The 16,818-nt window shown below is 29.8% G+C and overlaps 1 long non-coding RNA gene across 3 annotated transcripts; it reads left to right on the top strand.

Moving 5' to 3' along the window:
• Nucleotides 1-7,591: 7,591 nt before the first annotated feature.
• On the top strand, nt 7,592-10,067 carry LOC105784267 (uncharacterized). 3 transcript variants are annotated; one of them, XR_001130437.2, is made up of 5 exons: nt 7,594-7,857; nt 7,967-8,013; nt 8,121-8,323; nt 8,785-8,861; nt 9,275-10,067. It is a non-coding gene; the product is annotated as an uncharacterized LOC105784267 (long non-coding RNA). The 3 variants fall into 3 exon arrangements; XR_008192504.1 differs by having other exon boundaries at nt 7,592-7,857; nt 7,967-8,323; XR_008192505.1 differs by lacking the exon at nt 7,967-8,013 and having other exon boundaries at nt 7,599-7,857.
• The last annotated feature ends 6,751 nt before the right edge of the window (nt 10,068-16,818 follow it).

Raw genomic sequence — 16,818 nt, 5'->3', positions numbered from 1 at the left:
AGTCTAAAGTATAATTTTATCATTATTAATTTAAAATTTGATAAATTATAAAGGGCTAAATGAAATTTTTTCCATTTTAAGGAGGCCAAGGCCCCTACCAGCCTCCCTTGGCTCCGCCACTGTCATAAACTTATTGAGTCGGATTGTTTGTTTGTTATATCTTCTTTATTCCATCCATTATATGATGTTTTCTGACTTAAGTGTCTTGTTATATGATTGTTTGCTAATGAGAAATTATTTCCAGCACCTGTACTTTTTTTGGACTCGTGAGTGTGCAACATATTCATTAGCACGAGTGGTCTTGTTATATGCAAACCATATGGAATGAGATGTCCTTCCTATCACTTTGTTTAATAAGAATGTTCTGTTTGTACCTAATGTTAGTATGATTGAGGATTGAGGATGATAGGTCCGGGTGTATGAAGTGGGCCTGTTATCTCGAGTTTAGTAATCGTATCATCTATTTACTTGCCTTTGTAACTTTCTCATAAAAGAAATTCTCTCTTTAATTTTCTTAAAAAAATATTTGTATTAAAATATTTCTTAACAAAAAATCAATATTAGCATATTTTTAAGTAAAAATATGTCTATGTATAAAATGTGGCTTTTTCCTTAAATGAGAAAAACCCTAATAACTCAAATATTTTCATGATAAAATAATTTTAAAATTTATATTATAAATGCAGTCACTTTTTTTTTCAAAATATTTTGTTTACCAAGCACATTAACTTTATAAAATTTTATGCTGAGGTTTTATAAATTTTTATGTGCCTATGAAATTAATTTAATTTGAAAATATTTTTAAACATTTTATAAAATGTTTCATAAAATTAAAAAATAAAACTTTGCATGTAACTTTATAGGAATAATATATTTGAAAAAAATGAAAGTTAGAATTATTTTTAAAAATATTTTAATTTTTTTCAAAGATATATGATTTTAAAAATTAACTAATCAAGGAAACTTATTGATTGAAAATAAGAGTAAAAGAAGTGGAGGAGAAAAAACATAATTGTAATTTTGTTTTTTGAGCAAGGTCCTTTAGGAAAATAAAAAAATAAAGGTGCATTTAGATAAATAAATTTATTTATTTTTGGACAAAAGTTTATTAAATTTCCCCAAATTGATTTTATTATTTTCTCAAAAAAAAAAACATGTGATGTCCCAATATCCACCCACCTCATGCCAAAATTAAATTAAAATAATATTAAAATTGACTTTAATTCAATTAAAACAGAAAATTAAATTAAAAACAACTTAAAATTGTTTTTAATTTGGTTAAAGTCGAAATTTAAACCAAAATCTAATTTAACTCAATGCCTTAAAATCTAATTAATCGTGTCCGAAGACAAAACTTAACCTTTTGGTAATTTTGAACCCTAATTTTAAAATTTATAAATCTAAACAAAATTAGATGTCTACATTATTAACAACATGAATAGTAGCTTAATAGATAGTTTACTCAATAAAATCATAACTTACAACTGCAAGTCTTTCTCCAATTCAATGAAGCTTAAGATGATGTGCTACTCTTTCACTTGACAATCTTATGACCTGTTGATAGAGTGCTCTTAGTTCTAGACAGATAACATAAAATATATATAGATATATTATACTTACCAACATCTTTTACTAAAATCTTAAATTTTATTTGGTAGAGTAAAAAAAAATTATAAGGACAAAAAATAGAAAAAAACCTGAAAAATAATTTTCCTTCTATCCATGAGAGAAAAGATTCTATGAAATATGGATATTATCATTTTTAATAGTTTTATGACACATCAGTAATTTTATCTTGAATTTAAGAATTTTAATTTGAAATTGATTTTTTTCAAGATGAAAATGTTGAAACTCAAAATGAAAATACTGATGTGACATAGAACTATTAAAAAAGATACACATAGCATCCTTGTATTATAGAATCATTTCCCTTATCAAGAGATAGCCCCAATCTCTCACTTATTTTTTGCGGATGATCTTGTATTAATTTAGAAGACTAACCTTGATCAAGCAGCTTTAACGACTAGATCACTTTTGTTTTTTTCTTGGCGTAAAATTAATGCACAGAAAACGAAATTATTTTTTTTTCTTCGAATGTCAAGGCCGATGACGCTTCTGCAAGTAGCAATCTCATGGGATTCCAGGTTGTAGATGACTTGGGTAGTTATCTTGGAATGCCACTGTTCCACAGATGGGTCACTAGGAGCACTTACCAGTTTTATGGTTATGATACAAAGCTCATCTTTTTCGCGGGCCATGTTACAATCGCCAAATCAATTTTGTTTGCAATTCCCAACTGCTTTATGCAAATTGCTTTCCTTCCGGTTGGAATTTGCAGTAAAATTGAGCAGATTGCAATAAATTCTCGGTTGGATGTCCTCAAAGCATTTCCGAAGCAAATTGCTCTTATCTTTGGAGGTCTCTATCAAAAGTTTGGGATTTGCTTCGGATGAACATCTATTGGTCTTTGGTTAATGGTGGAATGGTGAAATTTTGGTATTATGTTTGGGTGCCTGATGTGGGACCTCTGTGAAATCAGGTTGCGTTTAATCATGTTTGTGATAACCAAGTGTTCAGGATATGGTGAATGTTGATGGTAATTGGAATTGGGGTTGTTTTGCACATCTTTTTGATAATTTGGTGTTTCTTAAAATTGCATTGATTCCCCACCAAACGATATTTTGGGTTCGGACAAGTGTATTTTTGGTAAGTTTACGGTTTGAGTAGCTTACAAGAGCCTGGTTGTTGAGTATTTTGAACCAAAAGATACTTCTTGGGGTCTAATTTGGAAGCTAGCAGCTCCACAACGAGTTAGACAATTCTTGTGTCTCGTTCTAAGGGATCGTCTTCTTACTAACTTTAAGAGAAGTCGAAGGGGACTCGTTGATGCAGCTACTTGCGCAATCTATGGTAATGCTGAGGAAACAACCATTCATTCGCTGAGAGATTGTTATTGTGTACACGCTATATGGGTACGTTCGGTCCCTTCGAGAATGCAAGGAATATTCTTTGGAATGGATCTTCGACGGTGAATTTTGAGTTCTATAGTATTCAGTGGGGAACATTGTTTGGTATTGTTTGCTGGCGTATTTGGAAACAACGTAATGCTGTAATTTCTAGAGAGGAACATTGCGATGTTGATAGCACTATCGCAAAATGTTGGGGCTGAGCGTTGGCAGTTATTAAATGTGATGCTGAAGTCAAAATACGAAGTTCTGTGCCTATAGAGAGGATATATGAAAGCTACCAACACCATGTTATATTAAAATCAACTCCGATTGAGCGATAATTTGATGGCTCAAGAGCAGCAGCGGGTGGAGTTCTAAAGGATGCGTATGAAAATTGGATTGTTGGCTTTCGGCGTCAGATAGGAGTAGCGTCTGTTATGGACGCAGAACTGTGGGGGATCTTTCATGGACTTTCAATTGCTTGGGATCGAGACTTCAAGAAAGTTTAGGTGGAGTGCGATGGTTCCATAACAATTGAGGTCTTCAATAATGGAGCTTATGTTTCAAATTCTATTGCGTAGCTTCGAAACATTAATGAGCTTGTTTGTCGGTGCTGGTAGGTGTGGATATCACATATTTCTCGGTCATCAAATATAGTTGCAGATATTATAGCAAAGAAGGCTATTGGCATGGATTTGCAGCTGCAGATATTTGAAGACCTTGTATCTGTTATCTAGTTTCAACTTATTAAGGATTCTAAAGATTTTATAGCTGCTAGAAATTAAAAAATTTCCTCTCATTTTCATTCATCTCATCATTAATTTGGAAGTTTTGATACAATGGTACAACAAAGAGAAGGTACAAAGGAAAGAGTGGTGATAGCTGTGAAGGCTGGTTCACCTAGATAGGGTGGAGAGCTGAAGATTACAAACTGTAAAGGTGATGAGAGTGTTAAGATTGAGAGCTGAGGATAAGTTGACAATCTAGGTTTGGTATTCTTAGTGAGTTGTTCTTTTCTTCATTGTTTCTAGGGTATTTAATGGCGAGATTCCCATGTAAGATGGTGTTAACATGTTGGACTTGCATTTTAGCCATCATTATCGGACGCATGGGATGTGTGTCTTCGATGGGATGAAGATGTCTATGATGGGACAAATTCTATGTTTGTTTTGACTGGATAATATAGGGCAGTTGAGCTACGTGGTGTTTAATAACCAACAACTTTATGTTCCCAATGAAAGCTCAATTACCTAGATGTTTGTTGGTTCGCGCTTGTCCAGATGGTCATTTCGAGTGGGAAGTTTAAGGGAGACCTTCCGATTTTTCGGTAACTGGCTTATTGTTTGTGATGTTCTTCTGGTTTGCCATGTGTCTTCATACAAATGAAAGTATTGATTTTTATGCATTAGGATGAAAATGATTATCCCTACTATTTTCTTTTCCTCTTATGTTTTTTCTACCAAACATATTTATTTTATTTCTACTTTTCCATTCAACCAAACACATCTTTAAAGCTTTCTCTTAACACCTCAAGGTACAACATTGAAATTGTGGCAATCACATCCATAATTAATCATATAGAATGGATAATTTGAAGAAAACAAAGTGTTGGGTTATGAACTAAATCTAAATAAAAATAATATTATTTTGGGAACATGCAGATTGGATTCCTCCTTTTCGTTAGCCTTTGGTTCACTGGTAAATGGTAATGGACCTTGAAACAGCCACCACTCTCAGTTCAGTGTTGGCGACAGTTTTCTTGTACGCCGCGGTTCATATCGTGGATCAAATACGTTTCGGTCACAGATTACACTTGTAAACTCCTCCTGGGATTTCAATACAAACCAAATGAAACGTACCCCATTTTGTTGTGGTGGTTGGTGATGATGGAAAGTATTGCATTGCATGGTTGAAATGAAAAGAAATCAGAATTGAGGTGACCAAAAAAATCAGATCTTGGTTAAACTCAGAATTGTATGAGAATCTTTTTGGGGCAGAATTATATGATGGCTGGCATATTTCTGGGCCGCACCATGGATGACTTGTGAAAGAAAAGGAAAAAGACAACTTCTTCGCCATTTACTTTGTATATTATAAAACATTTTAAAAATAAATTTATATTATTACTTATCTATATTTATTTGATTGTGTTGGTGACTCTAATTTAATTGATAAATCATTATATAGAAAGTTTTACTATTATGATAGTGTGTGTTTTTATTTGAACTTCTGACTTAATGAATATTAAACATTTAAGTTTACTATTTCAACCAAAAATTCATTTAATTTTTATATACTTTTTTTAGTATAATGATGATTCATACAAAGATTATTCCGCCACAATTTAAGTTCTTTATGTACAAAATTTTAAGAAATATATTTATTACATAATTTGTTTACTCACATCATGAATGTGCTATAGTCTTATATATTTATAATAAAATTAAATTAGTATTTAATTAAAATTCGAGTAAACCCAAATTTCAAAATATTCCATCTAACACTTTGATTATATGCTTTTTAATTTTAATGAACTTGAAAATATTTGGGAGAAGCTATGCTATCTAAATGTCATTTGCTTAATCAAATTACTTATAAAAAATTAGTAAAACACTTTAATTCTTTTGTATTAGTTTAATGATCATAGACGTTACTGTTAGGACTTGGCTTTACTATTATAATTCACTAAAAAAGAAAAAAAATATGAAATATGAAAACTCCTCCTCTTCCTCTTGCACTATCAGTTGACTATTAATTTATTTTGGTCATCTTATTCATTGTAATAGAAAAGTTGATTAGATATTAAGGGATACATTATAGAGGAATTATTTATAAAGACAGTGTTTGACATGCTTAAAGCTTTTGTGCTCGAATATCTAATTTCTTTTTCTTTCTTCCTTTTTCAACGGTATCATTGATTGAAAACTGTAGCTAAAACTCTTTTTTTTTTTTGCATTTAGCACAATTAATTATTAAACAAAAAAAATAATTAATAATAAAATAATGCCCTTGTTTTTAAATGTCTTTGCAAAAATTATTACAAAGCGATCCAAAGCAGAAGAAGGGAAAGCAACCGTTAAATTTCAGCATCCAAAATTCTTTAAAAGGGTATAGCAAAACCTAGCCACCAATGCTGCGTTGTTTAGCTTTCTTAAGCTTTTTACTTGTTAACCCACACCCTCTATTTTGTTCATCAATAGCTTTCCAATATGAAAACGAAATCCGCTAATTTTGTCAATTGAATTATTGATAAATGGTGATGTGCAATGAATCGTATGTAGACTTACCTTACACCTCTCCAAATCACATATGACAATTATTTCCCAACAACATTTTTAAAAAGATATAGCAGAGAAAGTATCGGAAGGACTGAAATGAGCAAATAAATTAATTAGAGGGACCTGCATTTATAAAGGGAATAAATCTGTAAAATTCGATAAGTACATGGACTATCCTTACAATTTAATCTTTCAAAAATTATTGATACATTAAGTTGTGTTTGTTTCACAATAAAAAAATATTACCAATTTTTTTGTATTTTTGTGGATTTGTTTAATAGAAAATAGCTTGGTATATAAAATGTGTTACCGCCAATGAAAAATAAGTCTTTCTTTCCTTGAAATTTACTTTCCTTTTAATAAGCATAGTTCATTTTTCAAAAAAACACTCATTTATCAATAATTTGATTTTTATATAAAAATGAACTAAAATATTTTAAAATATTAAAATATTGATCTCAAATACTATAATTTTAATATTATCAAATGTACACATTTAGCTATTTATATTTAATTCTATAAAAATTATTAATACAATTTGTTATTTTAATAAATTATTTAATTTTACAATTTCAATTTAATAATAAATTTTAGTATTTATTTTAAATAATCTTATTAATTTTTTAAAAGATATATTTATATTAATATCTTAATAATACATATATTCTACAATTTATAAATATTTAATAATATTTTTGTAGTTTAAATATGAATATTTAATAATATAAATATGTGTGCTTGTTTAAATTATGTTGAGCTTAATTTATCTCTTTGAGATCCAACGTGCCACTATCCACTCTCATATATGTAACTTTAAATAAAGTTTTAATTAGACATTATTTATTGTTAAGTTTATATAAGATATTAATTATTATAAAATAAATTTCAGTTGTCAATGAAATGCTTCTATTTGATATTTCATAACAAATATAATTTATGGTGCATTTGTTTCATTAAGAACAAATTTAAAAAAGTTTCAAGAAAATTTATTAAATAAAAATTATTTTACACAAAATCATCAAAATATTAAAAATCAAATTTTCCAAAAAGTAATTAACTTTTCGAAAACTGTTATCACATTTTAAAAATTTTGTTTTAATTAAAAGTCTTAAACTTTTGTTTCAATTTTCAATTAATTTTATTTTGTACAGTCAGTGCTCAAATATGGACATTAATTTGCATGAATTTGAGATTTGAACTAAAATATTTAATTTGTTTTTATGATGGGAAAATTGGTTAAACTTAACATCTACTTAACGGCTGATAACTAATTAATTAAGACTAATTTCGGCTTCCTTTGGATGCAACTACATCTCAGTACGTTGGTTTTTTAAGGCTAAAAAAAATTGCAACTAAAATGTTAGGAAAGCTTTCTTCAGTGCGTTGAAAATGCATTTCATCTCACTGGAGTCTCAATTCCACACTGGAGCCTTTTGTTCCAGTAAAAATTTAGCAACTTCAATTGCTTTTTGTTTTCCTCTTTTACCCATATGTTCTTTAATTGCATTCTTCAGGCTTTTCTGATGTCTGTTACCTTCTTCTCCCCTTTCCCCTTCCCCTTCCCTTTCCCCTTCCCCTTGGGTTGCAAATCAGTTTGGTCAAGGACTTCTTCCGGTTCCTCCTTCATCCAGGTAGGGCTCCTTCTCCTTCTTCCGTTCTTCATTCCTTTTTCTTCTTCCGTTCTTCATCTTCTCTTCTCAGCATATTCTGTTTTGTTTCCTCTCTTTCTCTCTTTCTCAGGCAAATCTACCATGAATGCTTCCATTAGTAAATCAAGAGATCACAAAGTCTTCTCAATTTCCCCCTTGAAATTAATTTTTCAAATTCAATTTTGATGAATTCTTAATTTCTGTAAAGAAGAAATAGGAAAAACTAATCGGAAATGTTTCCACAGTTCGGAGCGATGGCGGAGATGTTGAGCAAGGCGTCGACGATGGTGTTCCGGATCGAACCGATGCTCACCCCTACGACGATCCGAATGATGCCAGCATAGCTCCGCTTTTAGATAGTAAATTCGATTCGGAGAAGTGTGAGGCTCTCAAGCGACTCCTTGCTCTCATCGCTCAAGGCTTCGACGTCTCCAATTACTTCCCTCAGGTAATTTCGCTTTTCATTTTTGATTTCTTTTTATTGAATGAACTCTGAAAAATTTACTTAAAATTTAATATTGAAGTGATCTGGATTTTGTAATTTCATTCAAAGCACCGTTTTGACTGCTGATAAGGTTTCTGGAAAGTGTAAATAAATTTAAGTGTCTAAAAGTTTAAATATCATTGTTTAATAGGTGTAGTGAACTTATCACAGGATAATTGAGAAAGAAAATTAAGCTATCGAGTGTTGTAGTTATAATTCATTGGATCTTTATTGATAGTTGTACTCTGATTAGTGAAGAAATGGTTGAATCGGGTCTAGGACTGTAGATAAAATACAGATAGTTGTTCATAATTGCATTCATGATATGAAATCAGGGTTTGGTAATGGATACTTTTAAATCTTATATTTGTTTGTTAATTGAGGTGTATATATGTTTTTCATCTCTCTGGTTGCTTGAATTACAGGTTGTTTAAAACATGGCATCTCAATCTTTGGAAGTAAAGAAACTTGTTTATTTGTATCTACTGCATTATGCTGAAAAGTATGTTTCGCAAACTTCTCTTACAATATTCTTTTTATTTTCCTATGGTTGCTTCCATATGTTCAGAAGCAATATTAGTAAATGAGGGAATTATTAGTATGAACAAAGAACATGCTTGCTTGAAATCTATCTCTAATTGCACCGGATAGAAACGGTATCAAGTTTAACTAGTTATTAGATAAGAGTAGTTATTAGATCATGGTTTTTAAGCACTTTTCAAGTTTAATTAATTACAATTCATTTTGAAGAACTGTTCTTTTTCTTAATAAAAACAGTGCTTGAGATGGTAGAAACTCATTAGTTTAAAATAATAGTGGCTCAAAGGAGAGGTGATGAGTGACCTGAATTGTATTTCTTGTATTTAAGCAGGTAGATTGAACTTATTGTTAATGTTTCTGTGTTTAATTTTGTAGGCGTCCCAACGAAGCATTGTTGTCAATTAATTGTTTCCAGAAGGATTTGGGGGACCCTAATCCCTTGGTGAGAGCATGGGCACTTCGCACCATGGCTGGAATTCGTCTTCATGTTATTGCACCTCTTGTTCTGGTGGCTATGGGCAAGTGTGCTAGAGATCCATCTGTCTATGTTAGAAAATGTCCAGCTAGTGCTCTTCCAAAAGTACATGATTTGCGCCTAGAGGAACATACCTCGGCAATTGAAGAGGTTCACTTGATAGATTTATTTCTTCATGGTTATTTTTGCTTTCGTGTTATCCACCATTTATTATGAACTTACTTTGCTACGACTCGATTTCCATTGTTAAGATCAGTTGAAAACTGCTTCCTTAAAAGGTTTGGTATTTTTGGACAGAAGGTTTTAGACTAGTTTGGCATGCAATATGCAAAGATAATATCTTTTCATCTTTTGTGCCTGCATTTTTCAGGAATTTTTTTGTACCTAAATAAACATTCATAGATTTGTGCTTCTTTACTTGGGCGTCCAATTTTAGATGTCTTTAGTAGCATGACACCTTAGACATCTATCTCTTGTTATAATACATTTCGATAGGGTTGGATTTATGTTTGATGTTATAGCTGGTATGTCAGCTACATTTTGTTTGTAATTCTATCTAGGCTTTAGTCATGTATTAGTGGGAGCAGCTATACATTAGTTAACTGCCATATTTCATTGTAACATAAATGCTTCTCAAGTCAATGAAAAAGATCTGAATTTTGGAAATCAAATTCAGTTTTCTTATTGTTCAAACTTCTTTGCATTCGTTTTTCTTTTTCTCCTTAGTTTTCTGCTAAAAAAACCAACACATGTAATCCGGACTACTTATGTATATGGCATATTGCTTATTCAAGTAATGAAGTTAATCTTTACATCATCCGGGTTACTTGCTTCTGTTTTCTTCCTCCGCTGCCAAAACCCCAACAGATGTGATTTTTAATTCTTCCCTTTAGCATTGATGACCAGCTCAAGGCTCGACATTGCACGTTCTACATGGTGGCCATAGGCTATTTCAGTTACTAGCCAACGGTTGATTTTAGTTTTAAAGTTATTTGATGCTAGCAATGTTGAGTTACTAATAACAAACATTTGAAATAACATGCATTAAGACCCTTATTCTAGTGTTGCTTTATTATTTTATCTTTCAATAATGTTTTATTTTTCTAAAGGCTCAATAATTACAATAGTCTTTCAATAATGAATTGAGCCCTATAATTAAATATATGATTAATTTTGAAATATTAAATAAAATAAATTTTTGAATTTTCTCTAGTTTTAATTCATTTTAATTATTTATTATTAAAATAAATATAATTGTAATGATTTTTAATCATTTATTAATTTTGTAATTGTTAAATAATTTTAAAAACTTCTATTATATATCATTTTTAATCAAATGTCCTTAAAAGTCATTTTCTATTTTCACCTCACCGCTACAGCTGCGTTTGAATCCAAACACACACTCCACCGCTGTTTCTAATCTCACTGCTACAGTATTCAATCTCACCGCTACAGTAACTAATCTCACCGCCACCGCTGTTTTTAATCTCACCGGAGCTAAACACAACGCCCATCCAAACTAAGCCGTCTCTCATAAAATTTCCTCTTTAAAATTCAATTATTTAAATTAAAAATTTTATCACGCGCGTATGCGTGTGAAAATTACAAATTTAGAATATAGACAACATAAAATAAACAATGAAATGTATGTGGTTCAAAAGTAATTAATCATAATAACAAATGAAATATGTACGATATTAAAATAATTCTTTTAGTAAAACAAAGTTTATAGGAATAAATGCATTATATTAATAATACTAAATGTATTACAATTATTTATCTTGGTGTTGTCATCAATTGTGAGTTAGTGTCAAGTTGAGTTGTGGCACCAACTTAATTAACAACATTATTAATATATACAACTAGTGGATATAATAAATTAAAATGTATAACATATATTGAAATGAAACCTTGGTTGAATTGTAAATTTAATGTAATCGGAATGGTTTTAAGTCTTAGCATATATATATATATATATATATATATATATTTATTTTGTAACACTAACTCAGAGGTAAGAAGGATGCAAAAGGAAGTTTACCCAAAAATATTAGGATTTGATAACATGTTAGGCGTGTAAGAATCAATTTACGGCTTTAGATTAAGCCTCATACTTATTTGCTTTAATAATTGCGACCAAGTTTGAATTTGAAGGTAAGTAGGGATATGCGTACGTGTATACTTTAGACTTTTTTTCTTTATATTTTTAAAGAATTATATTTGATTATTATATCTAAATATGTATGAGATATAGACATTCAAAAAATTGGGTATGATATGCATATAAACATATAGCTACCTTGCATGTGTGTATGTAACATCCACATTCCCTATCATGTGAATAGCAAGAAAAAGGAAAAAGGGAATTGCTCCATGGGGACTTCATTTCGCTTTTGTGGAAAAGTGTTTGAGATTTGTTCAATTCAAGTCATCCATGTATTTGTAATATTATGTCGCAAGTTGATGGAACCTTAGGAAAAAAAATCAAACCAACCCTGATCATATTTTTTCAGGTTTTCATCATACAGCCCTAAGCTGTTGTGGATGCTTTTGTTTTGGTATTTTTCACCGTGACAAATGAATATTTCAATCAAAAACCATCTTCAATGATAGTACTACATGTATGATATTAAGCAATTATTGAGAACAGTAAAAAAGTTAGAATGTCGATATTAAACCCTAAATATGTTTGCTGTATAAATCAATTAAGTTAAATTTCATGGTTTTACATACAAAATTTTCTTTGTTGAATTTGGTTTAATGGATTAAATCATTGATTAAACGTTTGAAGAAGGATAAAGGCAACAACTCAGTTCAATGCACAATAGTAGAGGTAAAATCAGAATCCTTGATAAGGAAAGGTCCGGATATTTATATAAAATATTGAATTTGTATTAGATATTACAACTATTTAAGTTTATTTCTTACCTAATTAATATTTAGATACTACTTTATATTAGTTTACCAAATTAAACTAAAATGTTACCACATTTATCATTAAAATTATAAATCCTATAAAAGAAATCAATTTTTTAAAAAGAACTTTGAAAAATTTTAGAAGACCAAACACAAATTTTAACATTAATTATAATATTAAAATAAAATTTTCAAAACTCAAATTAGCCCCTTTTTTTTTTTTACAAATTTTAGAGAGTCGGGTCACTTGTCCACAATAGAACTTAGGTAAAGAAATATCGAAAGAAAAAGTAGTTTTCAACATTCCAACTCAAAATCATTGATATGATTAAAAAGAAGGGGCAAACTATTAAAATATTCACTTTTGTTTACCTCAGGTTACATTTTAGTCACTTACGTTTGAAATGTTACGTTAACGTGTTGTAACATTTTAGTCACTAAGTCATTAATTGTTGTTAACAGTGTAATGGTAAGCTGACGTGGCACGTTAAATCATCATTTCAAACAAAAATTTTAGGTTAAATTATATAATTGGTCCCCATGGTAAGTTGACATTGTTTCACAAATTCTTCAAACGAGCTCTACACTCTCAATGACTAAAATGACCACTATACGAAACTTGCCCAAACCCAGTTTGGTTCCATGTTCCCTTTCTCTCTTTGGTTCATCCATGCTCGGCTTCCAATTAAGCTTGCCTGGGAATATCCAAGAAGGTTTAGATTAATTTTATCGTTTGCTTAATTTTATTCATAAAAAGAAGAAAAAGAAGAAAAAGAAGAAGGAAATGAATAATCTACACCATTCTCTAAAAGTTTGGAAAAAAAATTTGTTTTGAATATAAAGAATTCAATTTATGTTTACATTTGATTAAGGATATGGTTTTTATATTGATTAGTTAGATCCAATTTTAGTTTCAAAATTAGGTTATATTCTAATTGAGATTTTATTAAGAATGAATGATATTCGGTTTTGAGTAAAATTCAATTTAGGAATTATGTGAAAGAAACAATGGCTTAGTTTTTTGGTGGGCAAAATTATGTTTCGTATTGAAGAATATGAGAAGAGAGAAAATAATGGGGAAGAAGAAAAGGAAAATAAAGAAATAAAAAATTAAATTGTTCAAAAAATAAAAGTATAGGGACTAGTTTTAACAAATGGAAAACATAGAAAAATTACGTTAAAAGAAATGGAGAATAGAGGAAAATAGAGGAGAAGGAGAAGAGAATGAAAAGAAAAAGAAAAAAAGGAAAATTCAAATAACATAAAAGAAAAAAACTTAAATTGCTCAAAATGAAAAAGATATAGGGACCAATTGTATATTTTAACCTAAAATTTCCGTTTGAAATGATGATTTAACATGACACGTCAGCTTACTGTTACATCGTCAACGACAATTAACGCTCAGTAACTAAAATGTTATAACATGATAACGTAAGTGACTAAAATGTAACTTGAGACAAACAAAAATGACTATTTTGATAGTTTACCTAAAAAGAAGTGTTATATTTAAATTTTTAATATATAAAATTAAAATTTTTGTATGGGTATCAGATGGATCATAAATATAATATGCATGCCAACTAATAATCATGCAAATTGTGACATTGTCGAAATCTGTTGGAAAAGTGAGTAGGAAAACTAGGCCTTTCTTGTGGCGTAATGCAGGGTGATAGTGTGGATGTACAATAACTTGCTTGGCACCAAATGCCAACTGTCGGAAAGGAACGGATGGTAGCAAAGAAAATTTTATAAAGAAAAAGCTTATATGCCAAAAGCATTGAAATGCATAATTTTCCTATCCAAATTGAGAAAGATAATGTGTTAAAATACCTAACAAGTAAGGACATTTTTCTAAGGTATTCTTCCATCTTAAAGCAAAAGCAAGGCTTGATAACTACATCCAAGAATATAGAAAAAAAAACAACGGCAAATAGCTCAACTTGAGGTGTTCGATGGTCAATTTTCTTGTTTAATTGTTATGTTGTAATTCCATGGGTTAAAGTTACTGAATTTATTCTATGTTTGGTTAGAGTATTAATTTTTAAATTAATCAAAATTCATCATTTTTAGTCCCTCGCATGATTTGTTTGTGGTAAAGTAGATGAGAACTTTTTGCTTATTTTGAAGAGGTTTTTTTTTTTTAACAAGAGCTTTTCTTTCTAATTGCATGCTTAAATTTGTACTAATTATTCTTTATTTTATGTTTAACTATTTGTTGGGTTCAAATTGATATATGACAAACAACACAAGCAGTGCCAAAAGTAGTGTCAAGGCTAGTTCCAACTACTTTAGGCACAATAAATGTTAAGTGCGAAAAAATAAATAACATAAGAGGTGTTTATATTGTTCAATTTCCCTATATAAGCGGGGCCTTACCCAGAGAGAATATTCACTTAGTACCTTGTACAACAAGTGAATCCAAGCTCTAACACTCACCAATGTAGACTTCTCACTTTAGTACCTAAGATCTAAATATCTCCCCTCTAAGTTTTCCCCTTGATAACTTAAGACTCTTAACCAAATAACACACTTGATTATTACAAAATAATGCACTCTCAAATTAGGTTCCTTACTAAACAAAATAAATGCTCTCAACTCATGTTGCATACTTTAAATATGAGTATGGACTTGCTACCATAATCTCATCCATACAAACAATTATCCCTTAACATAAGCAAGATAAATGTGACATAAATCACAAATGATAAGTCTTCCAATCATCTAAGGATATCTTCCCATTAATCGACTGGATTTGTTCCTTAATTTTATGAATGTCAATTGAGTTAGATCCAATCCCAACAAATCTTCAAGATATTGTGCATGGGTAAATTGAATATCACGAATGAGCTAGCAAGAATCACAATCAGCCAAGTAAATCATAGTCCAATTATATTTGTTGCCAAAATTTACCAATCCAAACATGGTAATTTTCTAGATTATCAATGCTAGAGGCAGTTGGCATTGTTCTAGGCTGAATGAAAAATGTACAAATTATCAAAACAATCTTATTTATATTAACTATTAAATGTATTTAAAATTTAGATTAATTTATATTAAATTATTTAAATATTATTTACAAATATCATTATAGTAAATTATTTAAATATAATTCAATATTTTATTTTAATTTTTAAAATATTTAATGTATCATTAAATTTAAAATAATTTATTAATTACTTAAATTATATTTAAAATGTATATTTTAGGTATAATTATATTAAATTGTTTAAATATTATCTAAATTAATTTATTTTTTAATTTTTAATATCATGTTTAAAATGAACATTTTAACTTTCAACCACAATTTTTTATAACAATGTTAAACAATTGATATTAACAAATCACATTTTCTGGCTGCACTTTCCTACCCTGCTTTCTAAAAGCGAATTTTTCAAATCAAACTAATTAAAAACACTTCTTAACTGCAACAATAATGTCAAAATAACCCGGTGTCTTGCTTCTGTAACCACTTTCGTATTCCACATTCACTGCAACAACGGAAATTGTTGTTAGCCACTCTTAACGTGCGGACATTGTATACTGATGGCTCTTTAACCAGGGAAAGGGCAACAGCAGGTGTATTACTTATAGATCCTCAAGGGTGTGAGTGACATTATTATTATTATTATTTGACTTTTTCCTTTCTCGCATCAAATAATGCTGCAAAATAGGAGGCTTTTATCCCTTAGTGCCAAGAAGGTTAAATCTTTATGGATTCTTAGCTAACTCAACAGACAGTAGGAAGAAAAGGAGATAATATTAGCCAAGTGTCTCAAGATTTTGAGACAATTAGTGAAACATTTTGAAGATTTGTATCCACCAATTCTAGAGCTAATCCCCTTTCTAAAATCTCTCATGATTTGGAAATTGATGTGGAGGCCAAATTTTACTGGAGCAGGTCATACAACCCAAATATGAACAATCTCCACAGGTTCTAGCTAGGCTAATGAGATTGAGAATATGAGTACGAAGCTTGATGACGTGCTATACAAAAATTGTTCACAGCTCAAATTTATTAAAAGGGTGAATCGGTGTTTAAAAAATAATCTCCAAATGAAATACAAAATTTTGAAAATAAATCAACAAAATGATTTATAGTGTCAATTGCCTACTTCCATTTCACAATTATCTGTTTTAAAATTGATATATTTCAAGGACAATGTGTAATATTTACAATGTAACTTTTCCAACTCGATCCAAAAATTATAACCGGATTTTGAAGGTCACATTGGCTACCGAAATGGTCTAGAAAAATCAAACGGACTCTCAAAAGTTTATTTTCAAAGTATTCACTTATTTTTTGGAAAACTGTAGTGGACATCTCTTTTTGCTAAGTTTAATTAAAATTACAATTAGAAAGATTCTCATTAAATTTAAAAACATATTACATATTTGACCATTAATTGTTATTTAGAGTTTCTAAAAAAAAATCCAGTTTTGCAACGGAAAAATCAGTGTTCAAAATTTGTTAATAAAACCATAATTACTAACTTTAATGATCAATTATTAATTCAGTCAATTATTTAAC

Source organism: Gossypium raimondii, chromosome 13, assembly GCF_025698545.1.
Source record: "Gossypium raimondii isolate GPD5lz chromosome 13, ASM2569854v1, whole genome shotgun sequence".
Lineage (NCBI taxonomy): Eukaryota > Viridiplantae > Streptophyta > Magnoliopsida > Malvales > Malvaceae > Gossypium > Gossypium raimondii.
Note: the sequence above shows the minus strand (reverse complement) of the source record. Positions and strands in the feature narration are given on the sequence as shown.